Source organism: Phyllobates terribilis, unplaced genomic scaffold (assembly GCF_046119375.1).
Source record: "Phyllobates terribilis strain yellow unplaced genomic scaffold, ASM4611937v1 Scaffold_1__5_contigs__length_1240528914, whole genome shotgun sequence".
NCBI lineage: Eukaryota > Metazoa > Chordata > Amphibia > Anura > Dendrobatidae > Phyllobates > Phyllobates terribilis.
The window spans coordinates 715561706-715579790 of NW_027362761.1; the positions used below are offsets into that span (position 1 = coordinate 715561706).

Here is an 18085-nt window from a genome sequence, read left to right on the forward strand (position 1 = left end):
GACTTTTTTGTGACACATTGTACTTTGTTATAGTGGTAAATTTTGCTTGATATAATTTGTTTATGAATACAGTGACGAGCAAAAGGGTAACAATGTTTTGAACTTTTGACTTTCAGGCTCCATATCTCACCATCCGCTACTGTTTTAAACGTGAGATTACCATCATTTTATAGACAATTATCTTGGCTAGCTAAGACATAAATTTGACTTGCAACTATTTTGCTTATGATTAGTTTTGCAGATTCTTGTCATGTCACTGCATTGTTACTGTTTTGCTCCTGGTGTTGGAAAATCTTTTTCTTCCTGTATACTACAAATTACAATCTGTTCTCACATTCCCTAATAGCTCAGTGTGTTATTAGTTGATACCCGAGCAAAAGGTTACTGGTTCAAATTGAGGAGCCGCCATGAAGAAAATTTCCCAAGAAAAGCGGAACTGCATCATCCAGCAACGATAGTGGTCTCTTGGTCAAGAAAATTGCTAAACTGCATCATGTGAGTGCCATGACAGTTGGAAGAATGCGAAATTAAGTACATCCATCTATTCAAAAGCCAAGAGGTGGACATCCAGGCATAATATTGGAGTCAACAAGTCTGCTCCTCACAAGCTCTATCAGTTCTGGCGCGACAAACACGGCAGTGGAGGTGGCTCATATGCTTTGTAATAGTGAGATCACAGACATTTCTACAAGCACCATGTGACTCACGTTGCACAAGTCTGGAATGGTGGCCCACATAAAGGTGAAGAATAGTGATGAGCGAGTATGTTCTGTTAACCCTTTCGCCGAGTATGCTTGGGCGAGCACCGAGTAGTTACAGCTGCTCGGTGTTATGTTTAAATCACTCCCGTGTGCATGATTTGCGACTGTTTGACAGCTTTAATACATGTGAAGAATGTCTATTTCTTACACATTCCTCACATGTATTAAAGCTGTCAAACAGTCGCAAATGATGCACACGGGAGTGATTCTAACATAAAACCGAGCAGCTGTAAATACTTGGTGCTCGCCCGAGCATACTCGGCGAACGGGTTAACAAAACATACTCGCTCATCACTAGTGAAGAAGCCTCGACTTCAATATCGTCATAAGAAGCATTGGCTACAGTTTGCAAAGAAGTACGAAAAGTGGACAGTAGAAGATTGGAAATTGGAGGGTGATTTGGAGAGATGAGATGAAAATCAATAGACTAGGCTCTGATGGGTGCAAATGGGTCTGAAAGAAACAAGGAAAAAAGGGGCTAAGGAATTGAGAAATTGAAGGAACTGTCAAGTTCGGTGGGGGAAGCCTGATGATATGGGGTTGTTTCACCACCAAAGGCATTGGATACTTGACCAGGATCGATGGTGGTCTCAATGCTGAGCTATATGTAAGTATCCTACAAGATGAGTTACTTCGTACACTTGAGTACTATGGGTATGAAAATGATGACATAGTGTTCCAGCAGGACAACGACCCAAAGCATACGTCAAGATTGGTGAAGAAATGGTTCAATGATGTTACGGATCTGGGTGGTGGAACTTCTGTGCTGTGAGACAAGGAGGGACAGGAGGGGCGTAACTAAGTGCCTACCCGGTCCGACCCTGGCCACACGGCGGCTTAGTCAACTCCGTGAACCAAGGAGAGACCGGGAAGGTGAACCAGGTGCCGCTCTGGGACCGACCTTGTGTGAGAGCAGGCGACTCCCATGGGACTGATGGCCGAAGCCGACAGGCACAGCAGATGAGCATGGCTGGTAGACAGGCAGGTGATGCGGGTAGGCAAGCAGGCAGGCACGGCTGATAGACAGGCTGGCGGGCACGGCTGATAGACATGCTGGCGGGCACTGGAACCTGAGGGCTGAGGAGACTGTTAGCACACAAACAACAACCTTGCACAGGCACCTCCATTTTGGAGGAGGTGCCTTATATAGGAGCAGTCCTCCGGCCTTTGGCCGGGGACTCTTTAGGATGGCGCGTGCAGCCCTTTAAGAGGCAGCGAGCGTGCGCGCCCTAAGTACAGTGCTCGGGGAACTGCGCGTGGTGCGCGCACCCCGGGCAGATGCCGCAGGAGAGCCGGAGGACGCCGGACCGCGGCGGTGAGGAGATCAGCGTCTATGACAATTAAATAGAAGTGCTAGATTGGCCCCCACAACCCCCAGACCTCAACCCAATCGAACATTGCTGGTAAAGTTGAAGAAAAAGCTGTATACATACCCAAGTGAGTCGACCAGTATGCACCAACTTTGGGAACGTGTAGAAGAGACTTAAGATCAGATTTTAGTCAAGACATGCTTGAATCTGATCAAGAGCATGCCCAGAAGGCATGAAAACCAAAGGTGGATTTACAAAATACTAACAAAATTAATAAAAATTTAAATTTAGATTTTTAGGAGCAAAACAGTAACAATGCAGTGACATGACAAGAATCTGCATAACTAATCATATGCAAAATAGTTGCAAGTCAAATAAATGTATGAGATAGCCAAGATGGTTGTCTATAAAATGATGGTAGTCTCACATTCAAAGCAGTAGTGGATGGTGAGATATGGAGCCTGAAAGTCAAAAGTTCAAACCATTGTTACACTTTTGCTCGTCACTGTATATCTAAAATTTGACAAAATTTAGAAACATTTGCAAGTTTTCAAATTTTGAATTGTTATTCCCTTAGCACCTCACTACTTTTGACATACATGTAGAGTGGGGGAAATAAGTATTTGATACACTGCCGATTTTGCAAGTTTTCCCACCTACAAAGAATGGAGAGGTCTGTAATTTTTATCGTAGGTATACTTCAACTGTGAGAGACAGAATCTAAAAAAAAACCCAGAAAACCACATTGCATGATTTTTACATACTTATTTCATGCAATAAAATGAAAATTAATAATTTGATACAAAAGAAAAACAGAACTTAATATTTGCTACAGAAACCTTTGTTTGCAATTACCGAGGTAGTCCTGAAGTTCTTGACCAAGTTTGCACACACTGCAGCAGGGATTTTGGCCCACTCCTCCATACAGATCTTCTCCAGATCTTTCAGGTTTCGGGGCTAACACTGGGCAACATTGAGTTTAAGCTCCCTCCAAAGATTTTCTATTGGGTTCAGGTCTGGAGACTGGCTTGAAACTGGCTGGGACCTTGAAATGCTTCTAACGGAGCCATTCCTTAGGTCCTCTGGCTGTGTGTTGAGTTATTGTCATGCTGGGTGACCCATCCACAACCCATCTTCAATGCTCTTACTGAGGAAAGAAGGTTGTTGGCCAAAATCTCGTGATACATGACCCCATCCATCCTCTCATAATATGGTGCAGTCTTCCTGTCCCCTTTGCAGAAAAGCACCCCCAAAGTATAATGTTTCCCCCACCATGCTTCACGGTTGGGACAGTGTTCTTGGGGTTCTACTCATTCTTCTTCCTCCAAACACGGTGAGTGGCGTTGATATCAAAAAGTTCTATCTTGGTCTCATCTGACCACATGACCTTCTCTCATGCCTCCTCTGTATCATCCAGATGATCATTGTCGAACTTCAAAAGGGGCCTGGACGTGTGCTGGCATGAGCAGGGGGACCTTGCGTACCCTCTAGGATTTTAATCCATGAAGGCGTAGTGTGTTACTAACGGTAATGTTTGAGACTTTGGTTCCAGCTCTCTTCACGTCATTGACCAGGTCCTCCCGTGTAGTTCTGGGCTGATTCCTGACCATTCTCAGAATCTTCCTTACCCCACGAGGCGAGATCTTGCATGGAGCCCCAGACCGAGGAAGGTTGACAGTCATCTTGTGTTTCTTCCATTTTCTAATAATTGTGCCAACAGTTCTTGCCTTCTCACCAAGCTGCTGGCCCATTGTCCCGTAGCCCATCCCAGCCTTGTGCAAGTCTACAATTTTGTCCCTGGTGTCCTTAGACAGCTCTTTGCTCTTGGCCATGGTGGAGAGGTTGGAGTGTGATTGATTAAGTGTGTGGGCAGGTGTCTTTTATACAGGTAACAAGTTCAAACAGGTACAATTAATACAGGTAATGAGTGAGTAGGAGGGCTTCTTAAAGAAAAACTAACAGGTCTGTGAGAGCCAGAATTGTTGCTGGTTGGTAGGTGATAAAATACTTATTTCATGCAATAAAATGCAATTTAATTATTTCAAAATCATACAATGTGATTTTCTGTTTTTTTGTTTTAAGATTCTGTCTCTCACAGTTGACGTGTACCTACGATAAAAATTACAGACCTCCCAATTCTTTGTATGTGAGAAAACTTGCAAAATCTGCAGTGTATCAAATACTTATTTCCCCCCCTGTATGTCAAAAGCCGTGTCCCTGTCGTGTGAGTCCGCATCTTTCCCCGCACATGATGGCTGATTAAATCAGCCATCTTGTGCCTTTAACAGGCAAGGATGGAGTGGAACTCCACCCGTGTCTGTTAACCTGTTCAATGCCACTGTCGATCTCTGACAGCGGCACTTAACTTGCTGCGGCAGGGGGGGCGCATCGTTCCACGCTCCCATCGGCACGTCCATGATGTGATTGCGAGGAGCCAATGAGTTGTCATGACAGCCGGGAGCTTGCTTATGACCCCCATGGCTGTTACTCTGATCCTCCTGTGTAAGCTAGCCTGTGGCTAGCGTTCATAGGAGATTGTGATTTCTGCTATACATAGCAGGGCTGATGCACTGCTCTGTATAGCACAAGTGATCAGACAATCGCAGCTTCTAGTCCCTTAAGGGGATTATTAAATACAAATAAGGTAAATAACAGTGGCGCTGGTAGGTGGTCAATTAGGCCTGCGGCAAATTAGAAAAAGAGCCGCTACTTGTCCAAAGGAACCAATATTGGTACAAAAGTTAAATATTAATGAGATTAATTTGCGCTGCACTAAAAGACAATAGTCAGGAGAGTTAAAAAAGTCTGTTTATTAAAATTGATATAAAATAAGATAAAAACATAGATTGGGTCAGTGGCCAAGAGCAAGGTTGGTGTGGATTTAGGGTCCTAGTAGAGGTCCAAAATTTCCAATGGGTTAGAGATTTGCATCGATTTAGTATAGTGATAAAGGGCTGCCACTAAAGAGAGGAGAGGGAGAGATGATTTAGTAAAGGAGGATAGCTAAAACAATGTGTACTTATAGGTTTAAGTGCCAGCAGTAGTTACCTGGTGGTTGGATGGTTCAAATATAGGCACACGGGTAGCCGGGTCCACAATTGCTTGTGAGGAGGTGCTGATAAAAATAATAATGGTTATAGATAAAGGGATTAATTAATTATGTGATAATTTAAAATGTATTTAAAATATTTACCAGTTTCTTGAATGAGGCAATCTAATTGCTGTATTGATGCTTGAGGGTTTTTTTTACCAGCTGATGGAGCAGATTAGTAGTGGTTCCTGCTGCGAGCCTGGGTGAATGTGATAAATGAATCAAAGTGAGAGTAAAATTGGAATGTGTTGGCCTAGTCCTGCTTGTGGTTATTGGGGCCAAAAGGGATTACCTGTTTAGGGAGAGGTCGGAGTCAATTTGCGCTGTGGAGGACTGCGCTGTGAAGAATTGTGCTGTGAATGCACCCAGGTAGATAGGAAGGAGATAATGCTCCTCAGGTGGAGCTGTGCTGTAAAGGGCTGTACCCAGCGGTCACCACGGCGATCCTAACTGGGTAAATAGAGGAAAGTATCTTAAAATAAATGGTACCTGGTCAAAGGAATAGTGAGGGCCAATAAAGATTACCTTTATAGAGGAGAGATGTGTGTATCAGACTCAGCGCTATGGGAGACTGCGTGGTAGGGCACCCAGAGGGTGGGGCGCAGCTGGCCTATTTATGCTGTGCTGCGGGAGGCTTGTGTCTTGAAGCCACTGGCAGAGGTACCGGATGGTGCGGCTTACCTTTGTAACGCTGAGCTGGATGCGCCGAGTGGTTGGAGTAGATAAGGGATGGGGGGAGCAGAGCGAGGAGGAGCAGAGTCCCGGCCGGTGACTCGTGCTCTATACCTTGCGTAGCGATGCGGCTGTGGTGTCGGGTCTTCCAGGACCTGACGTGACGTCACTGTCACGTGTGGAGCACGTGATCTAGTTGATAATGGTGTGGCAGAAGGACCAATTCCGACGCGTTTCGAAAGCGGCGGCTTTCTTCATCAGGGATGGTGTAGCTTCTGCCCATGGTCCTTTTTATAGTAGTTGTCCAATGGTTTCAATTAGTAAGTCAGTCCTTTTTAATGGTTTGATAGTTAGGCCCTTGTTACTCATTAAAGGCGAAGATCTCAATCTCGCTGTTAAGACCTTTTGGCTTAAGTGTGTCCATTTCAAATATCCAGAAGCTTTCAGCACGGGACATACTTTTTATGTAGTCACCATTTCGCCAACTCTTTGGTACAGTTTGTATCCCCATTATCTGGGTGCCCAATGTGTTACCCCCATGTTTCTCCAAATAGTGTGCGGACAAAGGGTGTCCAATAAAGTGATTTTTAATATTACGTAGGTGCTCATTGATGCGTTTAAACATGGGGCGTTTAGTGCGGCCTACGTACATTTTTCCACATGGGCATTTTAAACAGTAGATAACACCTGGTGTGGAGCACGTTATGAATTCAGTGATGGGGTATTCTTTCTGCTGTGTTTTAATTGTTTTTGTTTGGAAGTTAGTAAATATTTACATGCGTTGCATTTTCTGCAGGGAATTAAAGCCCTTCAGATTTTTTGTAAACACATTTGAAGTGTTGAGGTGGAGGAACAGATCAGCGGATCGAATCCCCAAACCGAGTTATGACAAGAATGCTGTAAAAAAAAGTCCCCAATCCAGTCTGCAGATCCCCAAAAATTGCTTTTATTATTCTCACATACACTGTGGTCCAGTCCAATGAGCATCTCTGGTCTTGATCCGGCGCCTCCTCTCTTCTTACAATCATGGTCCTCCTTCCCTGCTACGTGTGGATAATGCGTTCTAGGTCATCCACACAGTCTCCTCCTGTGCAGGCGCATTTCTTTTTACTCTGCCGAGGAAAGAGCAAAGTACTATAGTGCGCATGCTCTGAGTTTCAACAATCTCTTTCTTGGATCCATCATTTTTACAGATGTGTGAATGGATCTGTGAGACTGTGTGGGACCTAGTGCTAAGTGATAAAATATCGGACAGCATGCACAGAATTCACATGGATGTGTGAATGCACCCTCATTCAGATGTTTCTCTTTGGTATACCAAAGCCTTTCATACATTTTTATATTTTTATTGACAAACACATCCAGTTTATGAAAAGACTCAATATCTACAATCAGGAGTGTACATAGAAATTCCAATTGCTGCCCCCCCTTCAAAAAAAAAATATATATATTCAGGGAGTTCACAGAAGGGCATATCTCACAACTTTGCAGCATTTACAAAGTAATTTTCCTCCAACTGAAGCCCTATATTGCCCTTTCATTGCACCCATAAAGTATGATGCCAACAAAAGTGCCCAACAGACACTGTATGATACCCCTAAAGTAAATTCCTCCACACTACCCTCGACACCTACAGCATGATGACTCTGCTGTACTCCACCTCAACTCCTCCGGCAAAGTATGGTGACCCCAGCACTGCATGATCCCCCAACTGTGACCCAATCCTGTAATGGGCCTACATACAGTATAATGGCCCCGCACCTCTCCACACTGTATAATGGTCCCTACTAGCCCTCCAAACAGTATAATAGCCCACACACAGCCTTCCACACAATATGATGGACCCCACACAAACCTTCACACTGTATAATTGCTTACATACAGTATAATAGCCCCCCACATATCCCTCCATAAAGTATAATGGCTCCCACGTAGCCCTCCAAAAATTATAATAGCCCCCCATAGTCCTCCATATAGTATAATGGGCCCACATTGCCTTCCATATAGTATAATGCATATAGTATAAGCACCTCATAGTTCTCCATATAGTATAATGCACTCCCCATAGTCCTCCATATAGTATAATGCACACCCCATAGTCCTCCATAAGGTATAATGCACTCCCCATAGTCCTCCATATATATTACACTCCCGTAGTCCTCCATATAGTATACTGCACACCCCATAGTCCTCCATATAGATAATGCACTCCACATAGTCCTCCATATAGTATAATGCCCCCCATAGTCCTCCATATAGTATAATGCACCCGCTATAGTCCTCCATATAGCATAATGCACCCCATAGCCCTCCATACAGTATTATAGCCACCACAATGGACTCACTGACTTTTGTAAAAAAAATATATACAATACTCACCTCTCCCCCACTGCTGCAGTCTCTGCAGCTAGCATTCTGAAGTTCCACACGCCTCAGCGCAGTGGGCGCCATGTAGTGACATCATCATGCTCGCTGCGCTAAGACGTCAGACGCAGAAGAAGAAAGATGGAGGAGGGAGCGTCAGCTGACCCTCCCTCGGTCCTCATTGCTTTCAACTGTATTGGCACTCATGATGCCCATACAGTTGAACGTGTGATGACGGGTGGAGGGTCCGGCGTTGGCATTGGCCCCCCCGACTCACGGGCCTCATAGCGACCGCATGGCATGCCTCAATTGTCAGTACGCCACTGTCTACAGTGCTGACACTTATTTTTCAAGACTTCGGCAATTCATCCTGACATGCTGGTTATTAGTTTCTGGTCTAAATCCTGACTATTGGCAACTTATTCTTGCCTAATCAGTGCTTAGAGTTTATCACACTTTCTGTGCATTTTTTGTTTGTTCACCCACTTTTTGAGGATTGGGTATAGGTTCTCAATGGGATTGAGATATGGGTAGATTCCAGGCTATGGACTGAAAATTGTAATGTTTTGTTCATCAAGCTACTTAGTTATTACTTTCACTGTTGGACACAGACTGAGAAGGGTCCCTGTGCAAGAACAGTATATGGGACCCCTTATCTCGTGGGCCCCTGTGAACAAAATTGTGCGTAAGCCCACTCCTTTGGATGAAAAGCAAATGCACACACTTGAAAGGTCTCAGTGTGGCACCCCAGGGGTCTGGTTACCACAGTAATAGAAATATTACGTCTGAGAGCAAGTGGGAGGTTTCTCTGGTCAGGAGCCCTAAGCTTGCAACACCGCCCGCCCAGACCTGGGAGGGGAGGAATCTGCCCTTATAAACTGGGTCTGGGGCGGGATTAGGTCAGTCAGAGCCTGGAGAGGGAAAGCAAGAACTAGGAGCTCTGTAGGAGCAGGAGCGAGTGCCAGGGGCTGGACGCTAGATAGCTCGCCCTGGCTGAAGACATTAAGACCGGACACGGAGTCCGAGGCTGTGGGGACATCCAGGTCCAGCAGCAGAATCCAACCGGCAGGGGATTCCATGTCCTCTGGCCAGAGAAGCCTGGAGGCACGGTCACAAGCAAGGGACCAGCACCGCCATCGTGAAGCAGAGGCTAACAGAAGGCCCCAAGTCGCCGGCCGTACGTGTGAGCACCACACGGTATACTCAGGGACGTGGGCTACTTCTACCCGCACACAGCAAGGTAGCCAGGAAAGAGTACAGATAGACGGGGAGGCCTACAACTCCACCTGGCCAGGGGAGATCCTGCTAGCTCTCAGACTGACCAGGCCTCTACTGCTAGCCAGTACTCCCGGGAGGGTCTGCTTTATAACATCAGTAAAGACCCTGAACTGCACTGCACGGACTCTGAGTTATTCCTGATGCGCTCGTGCACCATCACTCCCATCATCCACACTAACTGCCCTGAGGCTATACTCCTCCCTTGGGGAGTCATCCCGTTCTTAGCTGCACACACAACACCGGCCTCAGCGGTCTGCCTTGCAGCGGCGGTTCCCACTGACCGCAATCCACGGGTGGCGTAGTCGGACTATTATCTCACTAATAAGACTGCCACTGAATTGACCACCCTGGGCACGGACCGGGTCGGCGCCACGGAGACTACAACCCCCAGCGATCCGGCTCCGGGTATTCCCTGCACAACACAGGCCCAGGGGGCGCGTCATCAGGATGCTTTACTGTTGGTATGACACAGGACTCATGGTAGTGCTCATCTTTTCTCTGGACAATCATTCTTTCTGATGTCCCAGACAATCTGAAGGGGGATTCATCAGAGAAAATAACTTTACCCTATTCTTTTGCAGTTCAATCCCTTTACTTTCAGCAGAATGTCACTGTCCTTGATGTTTTTCATGGAAAGAAGTGGCTTGTTTGCTGCCCTTCCTCACACTAGATTAGCCTTTAAAATGTCTGACTGTGCATGCAGATTCACTCATACCTTCATGATGTCATTTTGAGCAAGCTCTACACTGGTGTTGAATTGATCACATAGCTGAATCCGCTTTATGAGCCGGTCCTGGCATTTGCTGGACTCTCTACGGCGCCCTGAAGTCTTCTTCAGAGCAATTGAACATTTCTGTGAACTTCTTTATGATCCGATAAATTGTTGATTTAGGGGCTATCTTACAAGCAGCAAGGTCCTTGCCTGAAAAGCCCTTTTTATACAACACATTGATGACTGCATCTGTTTCCTTTTAGGTAACTATGGTTAACAGAATAAGACAAATGATTTCAAGCACCAGTCTCCTTTTAAAGCAACCAGTCTGCTCTTATAATTCAGTCAGCATGACAGTGTCATATCAGCTGCATTATCCTCGATAACCCTTTCTCCTGAGCTAACGAAAAGATCACTGAAGTGGAAGAGTTGAAAATCAACGGAAATTGGCTTTTTGTGATTAAGTTAATTTTCACGGCAAAGAATGACTTTGCAATTTTTTTTTTCTATGAATCTGATCACTCTTCATAACAATCTAGATTTAATGCAATTTTCCACTACCCTAACTCAGTTACTGATTTTGCATAAATGTCTAAGAATAATGTCGCCACATACTGTACCTTTTCTGCCAAGTTTCATGTTGTTTTATTTCTTTCTGCTTCACATCCTGTCCCCAGCTCTGCTGCTCACAGCCATCACTTTCACTTCAGAATCCTCTGCTCTCTTCTGACTTTATTTCTTATTGGTCCATGAGCTGGGTTGCAAGCCAGCAGTGAGCATACCCTCTGTAACTTTTCTACCATTGTTCCCCCAGCTTGAAACACAGTCTCAGCACTATATCTTGTCCAGGAGGCTGCTGCAGGGAAATAACTGATATAATGAATAGAAGTAACACAAAGCACCAGAACACAAGTTCTGGCACTAAAGACTATCCCCTGCTCCCCCTAACTGAATAATGTATAGGATGAACGAGGAGAGATGTGTGACTATATACAGCGGGGAAAATAAGTATTTGATAAACTGCCGATTTTGCCACTTTTTCCACCTACAAAGAATGGAGAGGTCTCGTAATTTTTATCGTACGTACACTTCAACTGTGAGAGACAGAATCTAAAAATAAAAAAACAGAAAATCACATTGTATGATTTTTAAATACTGTAATTAAATTACATTTTATTGCATAAAATAAGTATTTGATCACCTACCAACCAGCAAGAATTCTGTCTCTCACAGACCTGTTAGTTTTTTTTTTAAGCAGCCCTCCTACTCTGCACTCATTACCTGTTTGAACTTGTTACCTGTATAAAAGACACCTGCCCACACACTCAATTAATCACACTCCAACCTCTCCACCATGGCGAAGACCAAAGAGCTGTCTAAGGACACCAGGGACAAAATTGTAGACCTGCACAAGGTTGGGATGGGCTATGGGACAATAGGCAAGCAGCTTGGTGAGAGGGCAACAACTGTTGGCACAATTATTAGAAAATGAAGAAACACAAGATGACTGTCAATCTTCCTTGGTCTGGGGCTCCATGCAAGATCTCGACTCGTGGGGTAAGGATGTTTCTGAGAAAGGTCAGGAATCATCCCAGAACTACACAGAAGAACCTGATCAATGACCTGAAGAGAGCTGGAACCAAAGTCTCAAGCATTAGCGTTAGTAACACACTACGCCATCATCGATTAAAATCCTGCAGGGCACGCAAGGTCCCCCTGCTCATGCCAGCACATATCCAGGCCCATTTGAAGTTTGCCAATAACCATCTGGATGATCCAGAGGAGGCATGGGAGAAGGTCATGTGGTCAGATGAGACCAAAATAGAATTTTTTGTTATCAACTCCACTCGCTGTGTTTGGAGGAAGAAGGATGAGTAGAACCCCAAGAACACCGTCCCAACCTTGAAGCATGGTGGGGGAAACATTATACTTTGGGGGTGCTTTTCTGCAAAGGGGACAGGACAACTGCACCATATTGAAGGGAGGATGGATAGGATCATGTATCGCAAGATTTTGGCCAACAACCTCCTTCCCTCAGTAAGAGCATTGAAGATGGGTCGTGGATGGGTCTTCCAGCATGACAATGACCTGAAATACACACACAGGGAAACTAAGGAGTGGCTCCCTAAGAAGCATTTCAAGGTCCTGGAGTGGCCTAGCCAGTCTCCAGACCTGAACCCCATAAAAAATCTTTGGAGGGAGCTGAAACTCAATGTTGCCCAGCGACAGCCTCGAAACCTGAAAGATCTGGAGAAGATTTGTGGGCCTAAATCCCTGCTGCAGTGTGTGCAAACTTAGTCAAGAACTACAGGACTACCTCTGTAATTGCAAACAAAGGTTTCTGTACCAAATATTAAGTTCTGTTTTTCTATTGTATCAAATACTTATTTCATGCAATAAAATGAAAATTAATTATGTAAAAATCATACAATGTGATTTTCGGGATTTTTTTAAGACTCTGTCTCTCACAGTTGAAGTGTACCAACGATAAAAAAAGTGTATCAAATACTTATTTCCCCCACTGTATATTATAGAGCTGGGGTCTCATACTCAGCTAATGGGCCGCACATAGAAAAAATGTGAATTTGAAGGGCCGCATTCTTTGCAGGATAATGATTTTTAATGATACCATATTGTTTTTTCTATACACCTTTTGGATCATTTTTTTAACATTTTTGGCTTTTTTATTTTATTCTTTTACATGGCATTTATTTTATGGGCTATGGTACAGTTTTATAATTTTTACAAGTTTTATAGTTTTTTCAATTTTTATTTCCTTTTTGTGTCTCCTAATTGGCCACATACAGTGATTTTCTTTCTTACAATTTGCACCATATAGCAATTCTGACCAACTTCTTATAGTAATGTCCCCATATTGTAGTAGTTTCTCCATCTCGTGGTAATGTCCCCATCCTTGTCCGCATCTTGTAGTAATGTTCTCCATCTTGGTCCTCATCTTGTAGTAATGTGCCCATCCTGGTCCCCATCTTGTAGTAATGTGCCAATCCTGGTCCCCATCTTGTAGTAATGTGCCAATCCTGGTCCCCATCTTGTAGTAATAAGCCCATCCTGATCCCCATCTTGTACTAATGTGCCCATCCTGGTCCCCATCTTGTAGTAATGGGCTCATCCCGGTCCCCATCTTGTAGTATTTGGCTTATCCTGGTCCCTATCTTGTATTAATGGGCTCATCCTGGTCCCCATCTTGTAGTAATGTGCTCATCCCGGTCCCCATCTTGTAGTAATATGCTCATCCCGGTCCCCATCTTGTAGTAATGTGCCCATCCCGGTCCCCATCTTGTAGTAATGTGCCCATCCCGGTCCCAATCTTGTAGTAATGGGCTCATCCCAGTCCCCATCTTGTAGTAATGTGCCCAACCCGGTCCCCATCTTGTAGTAATGTGCCCATCCCGGTCCCAGTCTTGTAGTAATGGGCTCATCCTGGTCCCCATCTTGTAGTAATGGGCTCATCCTGTTCCCCATCTTGTAGTAATGGGCTCATCCTGGTCCTTATCTTGTAGTAATGTGCCCATCCTGGTCCCCATCTTATAGTAATGGGCTCATCCCAGTCCCCATCTTGTCATAATGTGCCCATCCTGGTCTCCATCTTCTAGTAATGGCCCATGCTGGTTCCTAACTTGTAGAACATTAAATTGAAAAGAATCACTGACTTTGGCTGCCCTCAAGGCCAGGCTGGAATTATTACAGGGGCTCCGGTGCCTGTGGGCCACAATAAGCAGCCTCAGGGGCTGCATGTGGCCCTTGGGCCATGTGTTTGAGACCCCTGTTATAGAGGGTACATTGCTTGGTGTATATATATTACACACGGAATAGAGGAGGCTGTGTGTATACAGTGCCTTGAAAAAGTATTCATACCCCTTGAACTTTTCCACTTTTTTTTTATTTGACACCCACAAGCTTAAATGTATCTATTGGGATTTTATGTGATAATTTACACTGGCCAATTGCAGCTCTTAAATGAGCACTTTATTAGCCTGTTTAGACAGGCTGACCGCACTTTCATGTGCACAAAGTGATCATTAGGGGGTGTGCCCACGATGCGTTTTTTAAGCGTTTCCGCAGCAGCAAAAATGCTGCAGAAACGCTTAAAAAATGCATGGTAGAAGGCCTGCCATGTTCCCCAATGATAATCCGCATGTGCTGTGCACATGCTGCGGAAATTTCTGCTGCGGATTATCATTGCGGAAAAAAACGCAGCACTACCAATTATTTTGCGGAAGTGCTGCGTTTTCGCCGCCATTGACTTGCATTAGAATGCATGGATTACGCATCACTGTATATGTAAATGCGCATTCCATGCTTTCCAATGTGCGGATGGTACCCGGGTGTGGAGGACAGGAGACTCTCCTCCGGACCCGGGTACCATAGAAACTGTGAAAAAAAGAATAAAATAAAAAATAAATATTATACTTATGACGCGCCCCCTGGGCCGTATTGTGGGGGAATACCCGGGGCCGGGTCTCTGTGTAATGCTGGGGGTTTGTAGTCTCCGTGGCGGCGACCCGGTCCCGTGGCTCAGGGTGGTCAAACCAGTGGCGGATCTGTTTATTTGGTTTTTAATGTTTAAATGTCCGACTACGCCACCCGTGGATTCCGGTCACTGAGAACCGCCGCTGCGGGGCAGACCGCTGAGGCTGATGTTGTGTGGGCAGCAGAGGGTAGTACAACTCCCCACGGGAGGAGTATAGCCTCAGGGCAGTGAGTGCAGATGGTGGGGGTGATGGTGCACGGGAGCAACAGTAATGACTCAGAGTCCAGTGATGCAGTCCAGGGTCTTTACTCACAGTTTTACACTCCAAGCCACTTCTGCAGGTAATGGCTGCCCACGTCGTACTGTGCTCACCAGGTGAGGGGCTCAGCCAACTCCCAGGTACCTTTCGAATGCTTTTCAGGACCCCCTTTGTGTGTCCTTTCTCTGGCCTGTCGTACCCCACAATTGACCACGTTTCTGTCCATCTGCCTCGGGCCTTGGCGGGCAAACGTATGTTCCATTTCCCTGGGCCCTATATGGTGCCTTCCTAACGGGTGTAGTGAGGGGCCGTAACACGTGCAATGCCACGGCCTCCGGTTAGTAGCTGAAGGTAGTTGCTCTCCTCCACTAGATGAGGGATCCGGTTCCCTTTCTTGGCCTGACCCCCCTACTCTGGTAGCGGCGGGCGTACGGTGGCGACTGGCCGATCCGCACCCCTGGGGTCCCTTCACTCCACTCCTGGAGCCTCCTCCGTTCCTCTCCTCTCCTTTCTTCTCTTCCAGGCCCTGGCCTTGTGACTCGGCCTGCCCGCGGAGCGGAGCTCGCACAGAGCCCCTGCTCCCACTCTCCTTCTCTCACTCTGCTCCCTCTACTTCCCCCCTGACTCTAAGATGGTGCCCACCTTATATACTCCTACTTTTCAGTGCACCCAGAATCTACTCTCCCCACCCACACACTACCGGGTTCCCCCTTTCTAGGTGTTCCCTCCCCCCACTCCAGCCAGGAACAGGGACAGTTGTGCTCACTCTTGGGAGCATTGTCGCCAAGTCCCCCGGAAATGTGGTGTAGTGCATGTGGGTGTTAGGGTCCTGAGCCACACTCCATCCTTACCTGGAAGTGAGATATCACACCTCTGGGTGAGATGCAATACCTCTGTAGCAACCGAACCCCCGCTGCACTCGTCTTTTCATGTCGGCAGCTAGCGATGAACTGAAGGACCTGCGCTGACGTCATAGTCATGTCACGCGACGCTGATGTCGGCAGGTTCTTCAGTGTACCACTGCCGGCAAGGGAGAACGGAGGGAATCAAGACACTGGGGGCCATCAGAGGGTAAGTATATATTTATTTTTTTATTTTTTACCATTCTCTACGGTCACAATATATAAGTCCATGCTGTTTGCATGGATTTATATAGTGTGACCAAGTTGTCAAGCACTTTCCAAGTGATGCTAAAATCGCTTGGAAAGCGCTTGTCAACCCGCATGCGGAAATGCAAGTGAAGAACGCTTCACATCTGCATGTCCCTAGCAGGAAAAACGCATGTACAATCCGCATGTACAATCCGCATGCGTTTTTTTCTGCCAGAGAGATGCAAAAACGCTCAGGAAAAAATCCTGAGCATTTCTGCATCATGGGCACATAGCCTTAATATGATTGATCTGTGCGCATAGAATAAAAATGTTCTCGGCAGCACATGTTTACATAGCATAATCTGCTGCTGAGAAAAATGATTTTTAAGTAAGCTTAAAGGGAATCTGTCACCACATTTGACCTATCTAAACAATTAATATAGGCATACAGACTGCTGAAAAAAGTGATACCTGTATGCTTCATATCAGATGTCTTGTTGCTGATAAATCATTTTTAATCCGTTTATGTAAATGACCTCTTCCAGGCTATGGGCAGATTACACTTGATGCCTATACCCATAGAAGAGCGGAAGACAGCGGAGGAAAGAAGAGAGCAATAATGCGCACATGCGAGATTTCCTCTCGAGTGACCCATGTCACAGGGACATAGTGACGCTGATGGGAGGTGAGATGTATGGAAATGAAGCAAGGAGGCAGCCTTATCTTCTGGGCAAAGTCCTGCCTATTGCCTGGAAGAGGTCATTTACATAAACTGATCAAAGGTGATTTATTAACAACAAGGCATCTCACACAAGTCTCCCATACACAGAGTTCTTCTGTGTTCTCTATGATGTACAATAAAAAATTATATTGTGGTACCATGTTAGCCAGAAAAAACTATGTAAATACTTTTAAAGTGTTTAATACTTTTAAAGTATTTACATTCTGTTCTCAATGAGAAAGCTGCTATCAGACATCTCTGCTGGTGACCTACTACAGACCAAAAGTTTGGACACACCTTCTCTTTTAAAGATTTTTCTGTATTTTCATGACTATGAAAATTGTACATTCACACTGAAGGCATCAAAACTATGAATTAACACATGTGGAATTATATACTTAACAAAAAAGTGTGAAACAACTGAAAATATGTCTTATATTCTAGGTTCTTCAAAGTAGCCACCTTTTGCTTTGATGACTGCTTTGGACACTCTTGGCATTCTCATGATGAGCTTCAAGTGCCAATGTGTTTTAATGATAAATACAACCTTCTTTCTAATTACCTTGCGCTGCTGATACTGCCTGTGAGCGGCGCTATCGGTGGCCGCTCACAGGCAGCACAATCTCCTTCACAAAAGCCTTAGCAAGAGTCTTGGCGCAAGGTAACTTGTTGAACCGAACCAGATGACACATTTTACTAAACCGGTCCACAACAACCCAGATGACAGAAAAACCCTCCTATACAGGCAGATTGGTGATAAAATCCATGGCAAGGTGCGTCCATGGCGAACTAGGCACTTCCAAGGGGCACAGCAACCCCGCAGCTGGAGTGTGAGAGGCCTTATGCCTAGCGCACAGACCTAGAACACTGACGCACCCACTTGATGACTTCTATTTGCCACCCTGGCCACCAGAAACTCTGACCGATAGACTTCCTAGTTTCTGAAATCCCTGGGTGACCCGCCAACCGAGACTCATGACATTCAACAAACAACGCTCTCCTCAAGGCTCTAGGCACAAACAATTTACCACATGGAGTGTTAGTTGGTGCCGCACTCTGAGCTCCTAGGATGCTATTCTCCAACTCTGAATCCAATGCGGCCACCACCACCCCTCTCTGCAAAATACACTCCTCCCTCTCAGCATTCACTGCTGGAGAGAAACTACGAGACAAAGTGTCAGCCTTAACATTCTTTGTCCCCGGGACAAAGGCTACAGAAAAATTTAACCGGGCAAAAAACAGTGCCCACCTAGCCTGACTGTCATTCAAACGTTTAGCTGCGTCAAATTCTTATGATCAGTGAAAACTAGTGTTGAGCGAGTATGTTCTATTAA

The 18085-nt window shown here is 45.4% G+C and overlaps 1 long non-coding RNA gene across 1 annotated transcript; it reads right to left on the reverse strand.

The window, feature by feature from the left end:
• Positions 1–4884: 4884 nt before the first annotated feature.
• Positions 4885–16692, reverse strand: LOC141170385 (uncharacterized). The gene is made up of 5 exons (XR_012252314.1): positions 16502–16692; positions 5455–5612; positions 5265–5361; positions 5120–5186; positions 4885–5031 (listed from the first exon to the last, which is right to left on the reverse strand). It is a non-coding gene; the product is annotated as an uncharacterized lncRNA (long non-coding RNA).
• Positions 16693–18085: the final 1393 nt, after the last annotated feature.